At 45.7% G+C, this 16,426-nt stretch overlaps 1 protein-coding gene and 1 non-coding gene across 9 annotated transcripts in view; one reads left to right on the plus strand and one right to left on the minus strand.

Annotated features, from left to right (window-relative positions):
* Plekha7 (pleckstrin homology domain containing A7) overlaps positions 1-16,426 on the plus strand; it is a 191,205-nt gene that overhangs the window by 87,621 nt on the left and 87,158 nt on the right. The window lies entirely within an intron of this gene.
* Positions 3,056-3,164, minus strand: LOC126502416 (U6 spliceosomal RNA). Its single transcript, XR_007591922.1, has one exon. It is a non-coding gene; the product is annotated as a U6 spliceosomal RNA (small nuclear RNA).

Here is a 16,426-nt window from a genome sequence, read left to right on the forward strand (position 1 = left end):
GTCCAGGCTGGTCTCGATCTTTAGAGCTCAAGAAATTTCCTTGCTCCAGTCTTGTGAGCAGCTGGAACTTCAGGTGCCATTGCCATGTCTAGTCTAGGGTTCAAATTCCAGCTCAGTGGCCTTTTGAGTGATCTCTCCTCTGAATACTACTATACTCTAAAGTCCAGTGGGGGAGGACTTAAAATGTGAATTTTATTAGGGGACATGGGTCAGCCCACAGCAGCCCTGTGTGTCAGGTAGCCATTCTGATGGGTGACACCCAGCTTGGTAAGCTGCTGTTTGACCCCTGGCAGTACTAAGTCTGCTGACACTGGGAGCCTCAAGACTACCTGCTGCCCAGAATCACACCTTTATCCACAAGGTCTGCATCTACCTGGACAAACCTGTAACCTTCTAGAACCTCATCTTCCCTACTGTAAAGTCAGGTCTGCCTTGGATAGATTAAATGCTTCCTATTAAAAGTGATGAGGCCAGGGGACACTCCTGTAATCTCAGCATTCGGGAGGCAGAGGCTGGCTGATCTCTGTGAGTTCAAGGCCAGCCTGGTCTACATAGTGAGTTCCGGGACAATTAGGACTATGTAGTGAGACCCTGACTTAGGGGACAGGGGGAAGAAAATGGACTGTAAGTGCTGAGCTCAGGGGGGTGTGACTTCCACCCAGTACTTGATCCCTTGCCCCTGGGGCTCTGGGGACGTAACACAGAACCGGGTAAAAACCCACCACTGAGAACTGACTCTTGGCCGGCTTCTCCAGGGCTATTTCTGCTTCTCTATCCTCTTGGGGGACGTGAGCAAAAGAGCTGCTGGCAGCTGTTTCTTGTAGACGCAGAGACTGTGTCCTGCTGTCTACTAGGAGTGAGTGGGATGGAGGCTGAGCTGGCTTAAAAGGAAATTGCCTATCAGATGTTTGGGTTATGGTGACCTTGAGGAAAGTCACCATTTTCACTAGGATAGACTCATTTTCACTAGGATAGAAGTATTATGTCAGTGTACAAGGAGTTAGAGAGTCAAGAAATTGGGGGCTACAGCAATGGCTCAATGGTCCAGAATGCTTGTTCTCCTTACAGAGGATCCAGGTTCAGTTCCCAGCACCACTTGGCAGTTCACAACTATCTGTAACTCCAGTTCCAAGATGTCTAACATACCAACATACTCTTCTGGCCTCTGCAAGTACCAGATATGCCAGATATGTAGGCAAAATATTCTTACATATAAGACAACAATTGAGAGGGGACCAAGACGGAGGGGTGGGGAACTAGAGAGATGGCTTCGTGATTAATGATTAAGAACGGGAAATGTTCTTTCTCATGGAGGATCCTTGTCAGGTGCTCACAGCCATCTTTAACTAACGCTCTAAGGGATACCATGCCCTCTGGACTCGTGTGTGCCTGCACTCACATGCACACCACTAAAGAAAATCTGTTTTTTTTTTTTTTAAAAGAAGGAAACCAGACCTGGTGATACACAACATACTCTTAGCACCTAGGAGGCTGAGGCCAGAGAATTGTTATGAATATTAGGTCAACAAAGACTCAAAAGCTCAAAACAATAAATCAATTAAGCAAACGAACAGGTGAAGCGTCCATGTTCATTTCAGTCTGTGTGCCTCTGGAGCTTCAGGGAAAAGCTGAAAGGATCCCTGTTTGCAGTAGGTGCACTCGCTATGGTGCAGTGTGGCCGGGTATGTGGCATGGCTAAGCTGCCTTCAGCCACCCTGCACACACAGCCCCGTGCATTCTTTCCCTTGCTGCGTCCTCCACTCTTATCTAAACATTTCATATACTCTCTCATTTTAAAGGCCAAAAACCTTTGCAAGCAGTACGTGCAAAATGTACTTATGAATTTTAATTCTTACATAAATAACAGGTGGCAGAACACCAAATTAGTATCACTGGCGGTGCTTATGGGTAATTTACATCTTTATGGCTCCCCTTCCTCCCCATTTCTTCCCTTTCTTTTCCTCTTTACTTCCGTCCTTTTTCAGGACCCTGCGAGTCCCTCAAGCCCCTGAGTAGCTGAGGATGACCTTGAACCTCTGATTCTTCTACCTTGATTTTCCGGATCCTGGGGTTTATGTGGTGCTGGCGATCAAGCCCTGGGCCTTGTATGTGCTAGGCAAGCCCTTTGCCACATCCCAGCCTGCTTTATTTTCTGAATTTTTCACAATGAGCGGGATCTTCACAGAAACCGACAGAAGAGATAGAATCCATAATTTCAGGATGTTAGATCAGCATTCTTGATCTGCTTTTATCCATTCATTTCTTGTATTTCATAAACATAGTTGAGGGTGTGTGGGTGTATGTATATCTTATTTGGCAACTTTATACATGTACATAATGCGTTTTGATTCTATTCATCCCCCATTTCCCTCTCTGGTTCCCTCATTCCCTATGGACCCTTCTTCCCATGGTTCACAGAGTTTAATTATTGCTGCTTGTGTGAGCATGGGCAGGACTCACTAGTGGCTATAACACTGAGAAAAATGATCCCCTCTCCCCACAGCCAACTGTCAGTAGTTCTCAGTTAGGGGCAGGGCCTCAGATCCCCTCTCTTCATCCTTGCTGGAATGTGGACAGGGAGGGAGCTCCCACCTCAGTTATAGCTTGATTTTCTATGTCCTGCAGCCAAAATGTGTGGTATCTCCAGCAGTCGGGTCTCACCATCTAGGAGGCTATGTTTTAGATACCATATGATCTTGCCTGGTTTTCATTGAGTAAGCACTTAAGCTCGGAATCTCTGTGTTATTCAATCAAACAGAAACACCTTTGGCATAGCCCTTTTTTGAGGGTCAGACACAAAGGTAATTTCTATTCTTTAACTGTATAAACAGCTTACAACCATGCTGACCAACTTCTGAAACAGACTATAGAAATGTTGATCTGGAAAAAAATTATGGTGAAATTTGAGATTTTATGTTCCGTTAATGGGGATGTAGTAGGCCCCCAGCCACTTGCTTGTGTCTAGTGAATGAGGGACATAGTGGAGCAGTGCATTCCTATAGAATTGTAGATAACTTTGATAAATGCTAAAAGGAAAAAAAAATGAGGATTTTTTTAAAATATGGAACACTTTACAAATTTGCATGTTATCCTCATGCAGCAGCCATGCTAATCTTATCTGTATTCTTCCAATTTTAGCATATATGTTGCTGTGTTTAAAAAATACAGCTATTTTATTTTATGTGAATGGATGCTTTGCTTGCATCTGAATTAACCAATTGAGTGCAATGCCCATGGAGGCCAGAAGAGGGCATCACATCCCCAGAAACAGAGTTACAGATGTTTGTTAGAAACTATGTGGGTGCTGGCAACTGAACCTAGGTCCTCAGCAAGAGCAACAAATATTCTTAACTGCTGAGCTCTCTCTCAAACCTCAGGAACAAGGGGATTATATTAAGGCATTGGTGGTTTGTCCAGAGGAACCTTAGAAGAAATTGAAAAGTGCAAGCCTGTCGCACATTGACAAGTTTCAAGGGCTTGAGGAAGGCTCTGCCATTTCACCTGTCAAAAACACCAGGGTAGGGCTGGAGAGATGGCACAGAGGTTAAAAGCACTGACTGCTCTTCCATAGGTCCTGAGTTCAATTCCCAGCAACCACATGGTGGCTCACAACCATCTGTAATGAGATCTGGCGCCCTCCTCTGGCGTGCAGGCATACATGGAGGCAGAATGTTGTATACATAAATAAATCTAAAAAAAAATCATCAGGGTAAACAGTGATCTACACAGTTGTGCAGCAGGGATATGGAGCTTGCTCTGGCTTTGGGCCGTGCAGACCAGTCAAGTGGCAGCAGTACATTCCGGGTCTCCAAAGCAGTAGGAAGAACAAATGCCAGAGGGCTGATTGCTCTCTGACTGTGCGCTGTCCAAATAAATGGCTTCTGGAACCATGTCAACTTGTGGGAGAGGGCTTTTCTCTTTCTTTTTGGCTCGACTCTTTTTTGGGTGTTGAACGGCAAACAGACTTTCTCTGTGAAGTGTGTCTTGTTATTCTTACCTGTGGTGTGGTATAATTTAGACTTTGTCAGAACAGCTGTCTTTACTCTGAATTTGAAGCCACTGCTCTCCTTCCTTTTCTGCTCTGATCTGTTTACATGGCAAGAAGCGTGCATAGAGGAGATCTTCCCCTCCTCATTCACAACTTGAAGAGGAAAGCAGAATCCTTTAGGACCCATAGCAAAGAGATATAGATCCCAAATACACTCCTGTTTGTCCACTCATCCTTGTGACTTGTTCGGCCAGTTATCCATCACTTGATGTTCATGTGCCGTGCAGTGTCTGGCTAATCTGATATCCAGTGAGTAAGACCTGCTTCCTTCCTGTTCAGTAAGAATTCAATGAGGTAGCAGACACATGATTCCAAAATCACTTATTACATGTATTTATTTGTACCTATGTGTGTGGTGGGGGTTGCTACAGCATGTCAGTGAACCACTTGCAGGAGTCAATTCTCTCCTTTTATTGTATGGATTCCAGGGATTGAGCTTGGGTCATCTTGTTTGGTGGCAAGTGTCCTTACCCACTGAGCCATCTTGCCGGCCTACTTAAGCTCTTCCAAACAAAAATTCAGAGCTTAATTCAGTGGGTTTGGTGCTTGGATCAGTATTGAATGGGAGAAGAGCAAGTTCAGAACTGACTTTGACAGTGATAGGTAAGAGGAATTGAAAATGGGCTATTCCAACTGCGGTCTATCCCTCTGCTCCTCCCCCTACCTCCTTTGGTGCTCCCTGCCCTGTGTTTCCAATTTCTGCCAGTTATAGCTTCTCCCTGTGTGCTGAACTGTTTGAAAGGCTTTACGGGTTACAAAGTGTTAACATCAAGCTTGTTAGTAACTGTTGTGTGTAGGGCATGTGTGTCCAGCTGTGTGTTAGACACACTGTATCTCAGTGTTCCCTCTCTGGCAGTTAGGTTACTATCTGCATATAAATCAGAACTAGAAAGCTCATAAAAGGTGACTTGCCCAGGACAGTTCAACTATAAAAGACATTTGAATTCAGATATTGGTCCTGTTCAAAGGACTTGCAATTAAAATTTTAATATATATTTATTTTTATTTGATGTGTTTGATTATTTTGCTTGCATGTTATTTGTACAGCACGTGTGTGCAATGGCCTCAGAGGCCAACAGCTGATTATGAGTTACCACATGGTGGTTGGGAATCTAGGTCCTCTGAAAGAACTGCCAGTGCTCTTTACTGCTGAACCATCTCTCCAGCCCCTAGGACTTGCCTTTTTTTTTTTTTTTTAAAGCTTAGTTGGGTTAAGTAAGATATATAAATGTTCATTGAGCACACAGGAAGATGCCCAATAAATGTCGTTAACTATTGAGGAAAGTGTGGTGACTCTTGACACACAGATGTCTCTACGGTAGTCGTGCTGTCTGCTGGTATGTGTACCTTCCATCACAGATGGTACCCACCACCACCATCACCCTAGGGATGGTGAACCCAGCAGTTCTGTGCTTCTTCCCTTGTACCTGCAGTGGCAACATAGCAGCAGAGTACAGCTGTCTGCCCTCCCACACCCTGTTGCCCCCTGCCCATGCTATCCTCCCATTCCTTTCAAGGACAGGGTCTCTTTTATAAGCCAGGTTGGCGTAGAGCTTGTGATTCTCCCATCTCAACCTCCCAGACGGCTGGGGATTCTGGATGTGCAACATTGTGTCCAACTTTGCATCACGTTCCTTGCTGCCTGTGGCTGTTACTAAGTAAAACATGGGTTACTTGAGCATAAAGTGTTATGATGCTGAGATAGTTCATGTGATAACCAAGGAGATGCCAGGTATTGAATGGACAGGTCATATGTACGACATGGATTCAATGAACAAAGTGTGGTTCACATCTGGGGTGGGATGAAACACACAATGCAAGATTTTATTATGTGGTTTAGAACAGCAAACAACGTTAAACTTAGGAATTGTTTATTTGTAAACATTTTCCATTTAACATTTTGGGGTTATAGTTGAGAGTGAGTACCTGAAAACATGGAAGGTGAAAACTCAGATTGGGGCATTCTACATTCTATTTGTTTGTTTGTTTGTTTATGCTTTGTTTGTTTTTTAGATTTTGGTTTTCAAGACAGTTTCTCTCTGTAGCTCTGGCTATCCTGGAACTAACTCTTGTAGACCAGGCTGGCCTCGAACTCACAGAGATCCTCCTGCCTCTTCCTCCCAAGTACTGGGATTAAAGACATGCACCGCCCATATTCTGCATTTTAAAGATGAATAATTCATGTGGGGCAGCCACTGAGGAATTCAGTCTGATGCTTCTCAAAAGCATAAATGTAGAATTCCCATAAAACTGATGAATTTCACTCCCAGGAGAATGAGAATGTAAGTTTCCACAGAAACCCCTTGCCCACAGCAGCATTATCTGTGGCACCCTAAAAGTGAATATAGTCTAACCCTATGTCTGCCAGCTGAGTGAAAAATGTGGTAGAGTTCTGTACAATGGAAAATTACTTGATAACAAAAGGGAACAAAATACTGGGAATGCTATAAAGATGAGCCTTAGCAGGTTTATTCTGAGTGATATGATTCTGCTAATATTTAGGTGTTTGTTTTTTTTTTAAATGTTTTTCGAGACAGGGTTTCTCTGTGGTTTTGGAGCCTGTCCTGGAACTAGCTCTTGTAGACCAGGCTGGTCTCGAACTCCCGAGTGCTGGGATTAAAGGCGTGCGCCACCACCACCCGGCGATTCTGCTAATATTTAGAAGAGGGAAATTTAGTGAAGGTAGAAAGTAGATTAATTCTTGCCCAGGGATGGTGTGTGTGTGTGGGGGGGTGATGGCTAGAAGATTAGGTAGAAGGTCTTTTTAGTTTTATTTTTTAAGATAGGGTCTTGATGTTACTCAGGCTGGTCTTGTATTCAGCTGGTCCTTTGTCTTAGCTGCATCTACAGGCATAAGGCAAGGTACCAGTGTGTGATGGGGCGTGTTCTTAATGGGGCAAACTGACGTGATGACTGTACCACTTGGACTGGGTCTGTGGGACACAAGGCATGGTACCAGTGTGGGATAAAGGGCGTGTTCTTAGTGGGGCAAACTGACGTGATGACTGTACTACTCGGAATGTACTCAAAGCTGTTATAGTGAACTTATAAAATGGAACCTTGATTGACTTGTGAACTGTATCTCAATAAAGCTGTCCTTGGCCAGGCAGGCAGTGATAGCGCACGCCTTTAATCCCAGTACTCAGGAAGCAGAGGCAGGCGGATCTCTGTGAGTCTGAGGCTAGCCTGGTCTACAAGAGCTAGTTCCAGGACAGGCACTAAAGCTACAAGAGAAACCCTGTCTCGAAAAATCAAACCAAGCCAAACAAAACAAAAAATCCAAACAACGGTCCTCTATGCTCCTTCCACCCCAACAAACATGCTGGAAAGGATCTTGCTCACCTAAACGACGGTAGAATTGAGAAGAGAGTGATTAAGTCCCACACATTTTTTATTTTAACTTTTAGCTTTTATTAGTTTATCTTCAACAAAAGCTACTGGGACAAAAGGGCTTGCTTTAGCACAAAATTAAATATTTAGCTCTCAGATGATTGTGTCAGTGGACCTAGAAGTAATATTCCCCCCTCAGCTTTTCTCCATTTCTAGCTTTTTTCCCCTAAGGACTGCATATTGCTTTTTGTAAATAACAAGCAAAAAATAAACTTTCATGAAATATATATTCCATTGGGTTATGCATGGCTTCTACCTGGTGAGCAGCTTAAAAATTAAATTTAGAATTTTTATTCTAGGAAGCTAATTTTCTTAGGGGAAAAAAAGTGACTGATCTCATATTGTCCACAAACTGGCCTGACAAACACAGTGAGGTCCTGCTTTGGAGCCTCCTGTCTTTTATCCCCTCCTTTCTCTCTGTCAGACCACGAAGGACCTGGACCAGTTCTTCTCATCACTTTGGTTTGTATAGATTTGTATCGACTTTGTGACAAAGAGAAGATGACCTTGATGGTGGTGGAGCTGAATGGTCAGGTCAAGAGGAAGATACACACAGGGGCTGGAGAGATGGCTCAGAGGTTAAGAGCATTGCTTGCTCTTCCAAAGGTCTTGAGTTCAATTCCCAGCAACCACATGATGGCTCACAACCATCTGTAATGGGGTCTAGTGCCCTCTTCTGGCCTGCAGGCATACACACAGACAGAATATTGTAAAATAAATAAACAAACAAACAAACAAACAAATAAATAAATAAATAGAGGAAGAGACACAAGAAACTACACCAGAGTCCAGGAAAGAACCGTCACAGTGTCTGTGTGCCTGAGACCGTGTTTCGCTCTGTTGTCTAAGCATACTTGTTTAGGCCAACATTGCATAGGCTGCGTGTTTGAGAGCAGAATGTGTAGTCACAGTCAGAATGCAGCTGAACTGTGCACAGCTCCTTCTGGCACACAGAGCATTGGCAGCATGGAGTATGACCTGCATTTCTTGAGCTTACGGATAGCATATCTGGGACATCAAAACCTTCCTGCTCAGTTTGTGCAGGGGTATCTGTGGGCATGTAAGGTCTCAGTGCCATGATGGAGGAGAGTGGAGGGCAGCGCCACTGAGTGCCTGCACCATGCCCCTCATTAAAAAACGTATGTATCTGTGTGTATTGCTGCGCACATGTGGAGGTAAGAGAACAATTTTCAGGAGCTAGGAATCTCTCCATGTGAGTTCTGGGGTGTCAGGCTTGCCAGCAAGCCTACCAGCTAAGCCATCTCACTGGCTAACATGGGTGTTTCCTAGCCCTCCATTTATTTAAAAGGCCTTTAAAATAAAAATGTTTTCAGTAAAACCCAGTGTCATCCACTCTCCTCCCCACCCCTGCCCCGAAAATCCTACTGGAAGTTCACATAGAGCAGAGTGAGCCCTCTATGCAGGTTGGTGGTCTGCAGATCAGGAGCTGTGCAGAAGTTTTTAGAAGCTGTTGAGATAATACAAGTAAGAGCTACAAGAGCCTGGGTTTAGGATGGAGGAGGGAGAGGAGCCAGCATATGCTTGACATATTTTATAGGAAGAGAGGACCAGGCCTCCTTTGTTACTTGGTGCAGAACAATAATGACTTTGTTTCACTGTTTCACTGTTGCTATTGACAGCTCATATGTATGTATCTATAATCATTATTGCTTCTCACTGACATGGTTTACTGTGGCGTTCCTACTTCTGTCTTCCAGGTAGGAAGGTCTGGAGAAGGTAAAAAGCTAGCCCCTATCACACAGGGCGCACCACAGGGATCCAGATCTGTTCTGTCCAAAGGCCGTTGAGCAACAAACCTAATGAAAGTGTATCAGACCTTTTGAGTTTATGGCTGAAATAAAAATAGCTAGAATCCTGTTCTCAGTCAGAGCCAGAAAATTAAATTGTAATGTTTACACAGCTTCATGATGTTAGATCAAATATCCAGACAAATCTAAATTTATGAGTTCTGTAAAATCTGAGTTGGAGACTGGGCTTTGGGGATGCAGGGGTAGGGTCATGTGACTTGGTGAAAATATTTTTGAGTTCCCAAACTGTTCCTGGTCATGTATTTCTGGATGACAGTATCTGGATGTTTTCTTACAACTGATAAAAAGAAAAAAAAGGCCTTAATTAAAATTTCTATTGTCTGCCACAAAGGAAGGAAGACTTGGGTGGTTGTCATGGTGATGACTGAATACACCGGGAGTGGGTAGTGATTACTACCCAGAGCCCTGAAACGAGCATTTGCCATTTTCCTCACTCCCTGAGAGGCCGTCAGTACCAAACTGCATATTTCCTTAATAGCTTTTTAAATTCACATTTAAGCCACATGTGTGCCTGCGGGGGCAGGCCCTCCCACGACAGCCACAGTTGCAGCCATGAAGGCTGAATCCAGTTCTAATTGCTCTCTGTTCCCAAGGCAAAACCAGCGGATGCAAGGTGCTGGGGAGAACTCAAATAAGGCGATTAGCAACCAGCAGCCTTTCTGGGTCACTGAGGAGAGGTGCATCAGCCCTAGAGCCCTTCCCTTCAGAATGAGGAGACAATGCATGGCCACTCTGAGTGCTGCCACCAGGCCTCCCATCCCTTGGCACTGGGAACTGTAGCCACCATGCAGCTTGTTGGCCTGTCGGTGGAAGAAGGGGAATGGTGGAGCGCAGTGCGTGTCTCAGTCATGAGATGACTTTTCCAGTGGGAGGGAAACCAAGTCCAGTAATAACAAATGGTTTTTCTATGTTTTACTTCTTTCTCATTTTCCCCACCCTGTGTGTGTGTGTGTGTGTGTGTGTGTGTGTGTGTGTGTGTGTGTGAGAGAGAGAGAGAGAGAGAGAGAGAGAGAGAGAGAGAGAGAGAGAGANTGTGTGTGTGTGTGTGTGTGTGTGTGTGTGTGTGTGTGTGTGTGTGAGAGAGAGAGAGAGAGAGAGAGAGAGAGAGAGAGAGAGAGAGAGTGAGAGAGAGAGAGAATATGCAATAGAGGTTTGAACCCTGGTTGTTATCCCTCAGATGCTGTCCTCTTTGTGTTTTGAGGCAGGCTTTCACACTGACCCAAGGCTCTCTGATTTGCCCAGGCTAGCCTGATGGATGGCCAGTGAGCTCCAGGGATCTCCCTGCCTTTCCTTCTCTGGTTCTGGACCTCTTGCCTATGCAGCAAACATTTTACCGATACTTAGCAACCCTCAGCCCTACCTATTTATTTTTAAAATTGATCTCATAATATTGTTCAGACTCACCTCAAACTCCTGGGCCCAAGCAGTTCCCCCACCTCCACCCTCATCCACAGCCCCAAGCAGCTGGGATTATAGCTATGTGCTATTGCACTTATCCACATCTCTCCTTTAGACAGTTTTGGGGAGTTCTCTTCTTGGCTTGGCCAGTACCCAGGTAAGCCTGGGAAAAGGTAGACCTTTGTCTTTTTGTAGGTGGCTCTTTGTTGTCTACCTGTGACTGGTAGGCCTAGCTCCTCAGTGACAGTACTGACCAAGGCCGTCTGCACCTATGTGTCATCCAGGATGCTGCTCACGATTTGCTTTCTTCTGCTGTAGCAGATTTTCCCCTGGAGCTCTCTGTTCTTGGTTCATTGATTAATAGTCACTTGAGGAATCACAGGGAGGCATTTAACATGCATCAGATACCATCACTCAGCAGAGAAAGCCATTCACTGAGCAAGCTCACTGCTGTCTGTGTCCTTCCCTGCCCACACAGCTTGACACAGGGGAATGGAACTTGGATTGGGAAAGGCTCGGTTTCAATGTGTGATTCGGAGGCAGTGGTGTGCAGCGTAGAGTGGGAGGTGCTAGGAGGGTGCATCATGCACTCATTTCTCTCTGTCTCTCTTTCCTTTTTTGTTTTTTCTAGACAGGGTTTCTTTGTGTAACAGTTCTAGCTGTCCTGGAGCTCACTTTGAATATCAAGTTGGCCTCGCACTCACAAAGATCCACCTGCTTCTGCCTTCCAAGTGCTGAGATTAAAGGCGTGCGCCACCATGACCAGGCTCATTTCTTTACACAATCCTCTTCAAAAGCAGGAATCCTGGGGCTGGAGAGATGGCTCAGCAGTTAGGAGCACAGTCTGCTTTTCCAGATGACCTGGACTCAATTCCTAGCATCCACATGGCAGCTCACAGTTGTCTGGAGCACCAGCTCCAAGCAATTTGACACCTTCACACAGGCAGACATACATGCAGATAAAACATGAGTGCACAGAAAATAAAAATAAACAAATCATTAAAAAAAAAAACAGGCAGGAATCCTTGCTAGTGAAAACCATCAAATTCTGGGCTCTTATCTGCATGCATCCCAGAGTGCTGGGACTTCCATGGGGAAGTAGAGGCCTGGGGGTTGTTTCTAGGGGGTGGAGAATCTAGAAAGAGCAACCCACCCTTCCCTCTTGCCTTGACAATATAAAAAACTGATTTGTGCCTTGTTGTCTTTTTCCCTTTATGAGGTCAAGATCTCATGAAGTCCACACTAGTCTGAAACTTGATATATTTCTGTATATCACTTTGAATCCTTGATCCTCCTTTTTCTACCTCTCAGTGAGAGGATTATGGGGTGGGTGCTGAAATACAGACGTACCAGGGATGGATGGAGCTCAGGGCCTTGTGCATGATGGACAGGCACTCCGCAAACAGAGCCACATTGTCAACCCTTGCCGCCTTGTCTGATGGACAATAGTCCAACCTTTGACCTCCTCCCAATCTTTTAGGTCAGAAGGCCTGGCTCCAGCCCTCTCTAGCTGTGTGACCTTCTACAGATTTCTTAGTGGGTTTTTGTTGTTGTTTTGTTGTTTGAAATGGGTTTCTCTGTGTAACAGCCCTGGCTATCCTGGAACTTGATTTGTAGACATGGCTGGCCTTGAATTTACAGAGATCCACCTGTCTCTGCCTCCTGAATGTTGGGATTAAAGGTGTGTGCCACCACCACCCCCTGGCTCTCTTAGTGGCTTTTATTCTCAGTTTCCTCCATGAAATAACAAGAACAGCACCTGCTTCTAGGGTTAGATTCAGGTGGGAGATGCCTGGAATAGAAGGCAACACAGAATGTGATATAGGGGCTGGGGAGAGGGCTCAACACTTAAGAGCACTTAGTGCTCTTCTAGAGGACCTGGGCACAGTTGCCAGCACCCACAAACTACCTGTAATTCCAACTCCAGGGAGACCTAACACCCTCTTGACTTCCATGGACACCCATACTCACACACACATACAGACACAGAAATATGCATAATTAAAAATAATAAATGTTTAAAATAAAAGAGTGTGCTCACTAGAGTTATTATTTTGGATGTCCTCTGGTATCTATGTCTACCACCAGTCTCCAGTCTGGTTAGCTGTGGGAGAATGCGAATAGCCCACGGTGGGCCCTTTCTGGGGATGTGGAGAATCTGCAGGGTTTTTTAGGGTGGGGCGGTATACCCCAGTGAGAACATTTCTGGTTCACCTTCTTGCTACCAGGCATCACAGAGAAGTTTTCTATGAAGTCTACCCTCTGTTGGGGGAACTGAAGTCAGAGCCCAGTTCTGGCTTGATGCCTCTCTTTTGCTCCCTCCTCTCTCCTACCCCGCTGAATGTCTTGAAAAATCAGAAGGAAAAAGAAAGGAAAGAAATAACTAGAATCAAGATAAAAAGTTCTCTCAGGGTGTTGTCTGTGCTCATGCTGTATACGGTGGAAACTCTGGATACTTGGGGTCCCTGTGGGTCAGGCCCGTTTTTCCTGCTGTGCTCCTCAAACAGGACTCCCTTCCTGAATGGGCACAACTCGGAAATAGAGCAGGAAACTGGTTAGGTGGGGATTTCCAGAGTCATCCCATCCCACCCTCTTCTAAAGGTGTTTGGAATCTGTTTCCGCAGATTCAAGGTAGAGCGAGGTCCTTCTTCCCTGGGTCCTGCGAGGATACCGGCTGGAGCAGCGAGAAGCACTGTCCTTAGACTGTCAATTCTATTGTTAGACATCCCTTGAAGTGGACACCTAGTAAACAACAGGTTTTACCAGGCAGGAGGTCTGGGACAGGGAGGTTAGGTGCTGAGTAACCTGATCCTTGGGGCCATCTAGGGTAGAACAACACAGAAGCTACTACAGGAGGCTCCTCCCATTGGAATGTGAACAGGCCACTTTATCCCCTTCACCATGATAAACAAAGACCCTGGGGATGTCCCTGGACTCGGCACCAGGAGCCCGCAGATCAGTGGTTCCCTTTCACAGGGTTTACCTAAGACACTCCGAAAACACATTTACATCACGATTCATAGCAGTGGCAACAGTACAGTTAAGAAGTAGCAACAAAATAATTTTATGGTTGGGGTCATCACAACATGAGGACTGCATTAAAAGGTCACAGCATTAGGAAGGCTGAGAGCCACTGCCTCAGATATGTGTGCTGATTTTCCCGGCCACAGCCTGGGTTTGACAGAATGAAGGGCTAAAGGTCAGGATTTAGCAGGCCATCGAGTGAGCCCATGTGCCCAATCTGCCTCTCGTTGGTTTCCTCATTACTACACTGCTCCTTCTTGCAGGTCTTGGGCTCCTAGGTTCCGGAGAGGCACCACTTCCCCCACCAGAAAATTTTTATGCCTAACACTGTAGAGATAATTCTAGGGAAAAGGAATAAAATTAGTCTTTACATTATTTACCTTTTATTTTTTGTGTATGATTGTTTTGTCTCTTGCCCCTGTGGACCCCAAAGAGGCCAGAAGAAGGTGCTGGCTCCCCTGGCACCAAAGTTAGAGACAACTGTGAGCTGCCTTAGAGGCTGGGAACTGAACCCAGATCCCCTGGAAGAGTAGCAAGTGCTCTTGCCTGCTGAGCCCTCTGCGCAGCTCCAAGAGAAGAGTCTAGAAAACATCCCCTGTTGTAATAGGAGCGGCGGGGCTGCGTCCCCAGCACCCCGGCCGCCTTGGCTAGCTTATGCCCCAAAATAACAACACACAAACTGTATTCATATAAACACTGGTTGGCCCATTTCTATCTAACCTCTTCTCGGCTAACTTTCGCACCTGGACTAGCCCATTTCTAATAATGTGTGTAAGCACCCCAAGGTGCGCTTACTGGGAAGATTCTAGCCTACGTCCATCCTGGGTCGGAGCTTCATTGTGTGTCTGCCTCAGAGAGTAGAGCTATCGCATCTACCCGGGAGAGGGGAGCATGGTGTCTCTGAGCTCACTTCCTCTTCCTCCCAGCATTCTGTTCTGTTTACTCCTCCCACTTATGTTTTAACCTATCAGGGCCAAGCAGTGTGTTTATTACTTAACCAGTGAAATCAACAGATTGATATATGACACTCCCACATCAATCCCCTTACAGGGCAGCAGCTGGGTGTGCACCAGAGGACCTGCCTCTTGGTTGCCATAACCACACAGTAGGGTGCAGAGGAGGCCACATGTCTCAGAAGAAGCAGTTGGCACTGGACTTCAAGTCCTGCAGTGTGTAGTCTTGAGCCAATGTTTTCTCCCCTCTTGTGGTTATTCTTAAAATGATGAGACCTCATAGTGACCTCTGGGGATTGTACATAACAGCCGTTTCCAGTTACAATGGTCAGTATGCAAGAAATGATGACTGGTACAGATAGTTCCTGTGGCTGTTAGAGGATACTGGACACTGAAATAGGAAAGGTGCATATGGACAAAATGGAATGGCAGAACCCGCACAAATGGGATTCGTGCCCTTATAAAAGAGGTTCCTTGGGTGGGTAGGTAGCTCCCTGTGATCCCAGATTGGGAAGGTAGAGAGAGGACTCCCTGAAACAATCTGAGTAGTGAGACTCACCATAGCAACAACTCTGGGTTAGACTGAGAGATCCTGTTTCAAAAAGAATTGGGTGGAGAGTGGTTGAGATGGCTCCCTACAGTAACCAACACGGTCACACACACACTCTTGCATGTGTTTGCCTATATGTAGTCACACATACATGCTTGCATACATGCCACACTTACACGTGAAAGAAGAGGAAAAAAACTTAAAAGAGCTTGTTTACCACAGCACTCAAGGAAATAGAAGATCCGTTCATGAGGAATGGGCCCTCACCAAGACAGGGAACCTGTGGGAACTGTAATGTTAGACTTTTGACCTCCAGGAGTGGTGAGAAATAAATTTTAGGAACTGGGGAGGTGTCTAAGGTTGACAGACTTAACAAGCATGGGGACCCAACTTCAGTCTCCTTGTAACAAGCAAGGTGTGGCAGAACTGTCCTGGAACCTGCCTGCCTCTGCCTCCCGAGTGCTGGGATGAAAAGCATGTGCCACTATGCGGAGCTGAGATTTTTGGGTATGGTAGTGGAGGCAGGGAGGAATGTTCTAACCCCAGCAATGGCAAGATGAGTCACACAAGGGTGACTCCCTTGAAGCTCATTCACCAGCCAGCTAGCCTACTTAGTGTAGACACCTGATGTCTTTGACCACACAGCAAAGTCACACATGTGCGTTCATGCCCTTACACACATGTGGACTTCCATAGGAACACACAGAAATAAATACGAGCACTTGATGTAGGAACTTGGTGTAAGATTCCTGTGAGAAAGGATTTAACTAGCCCAACACAGCCTCCTTGAGAGCTGGCCCAAGTTCTCCCTGTAGCTCTGCTCAGGTCCTTGGTTCTGCTTCCCCACAAATACCACTTTGTGTTCAGGAAGTCACATACTGCAGAGATGATTACTAAACTGTTGAAATATGAGCGGCGGGGCTGCGTCCCCAACACCCCAGCCGCTTGGCTAGCTCATGCCCGAAATAACAACACACAAACTGTATTCATTTAAGAACTGCTTGGCCCATGAACTCTAGCCCTTACAGGCTAATTCTCGCACCTGGACTAGCCCATTTCTAGTAATGTTTGTAAGCACCCCAAGGTGCGCTTACCAGGAAGATTCTAGCCTATGTCCATCTTCATCGCGTGTGCCTCAGAGAGCAGAGCTATCGCATCTACCCGGGAGAGCTGAGCATGGCGTCTCTTCGGGAGCAGAGCAGAGTCTGACCTCACTTCCTCTTCCGCCCAGAAT

Source organism: Alexandromys fortis, unplaced genomic scaffold, assembly GCF_014885135.2.
Source record: "Alexandromys fortis isolate MF-2015 unplaced genomic scaffold, M_Fortis_MF-2015_v1.1 scaffold_45, whole genome shotgun sequence".
NCBI classification, from domain to species: Eukaryota; Metazoa; Chordata; class Mammalia; order Rodentia; family Cricetidae; genus Alexandromys; species Alexandromys fortis.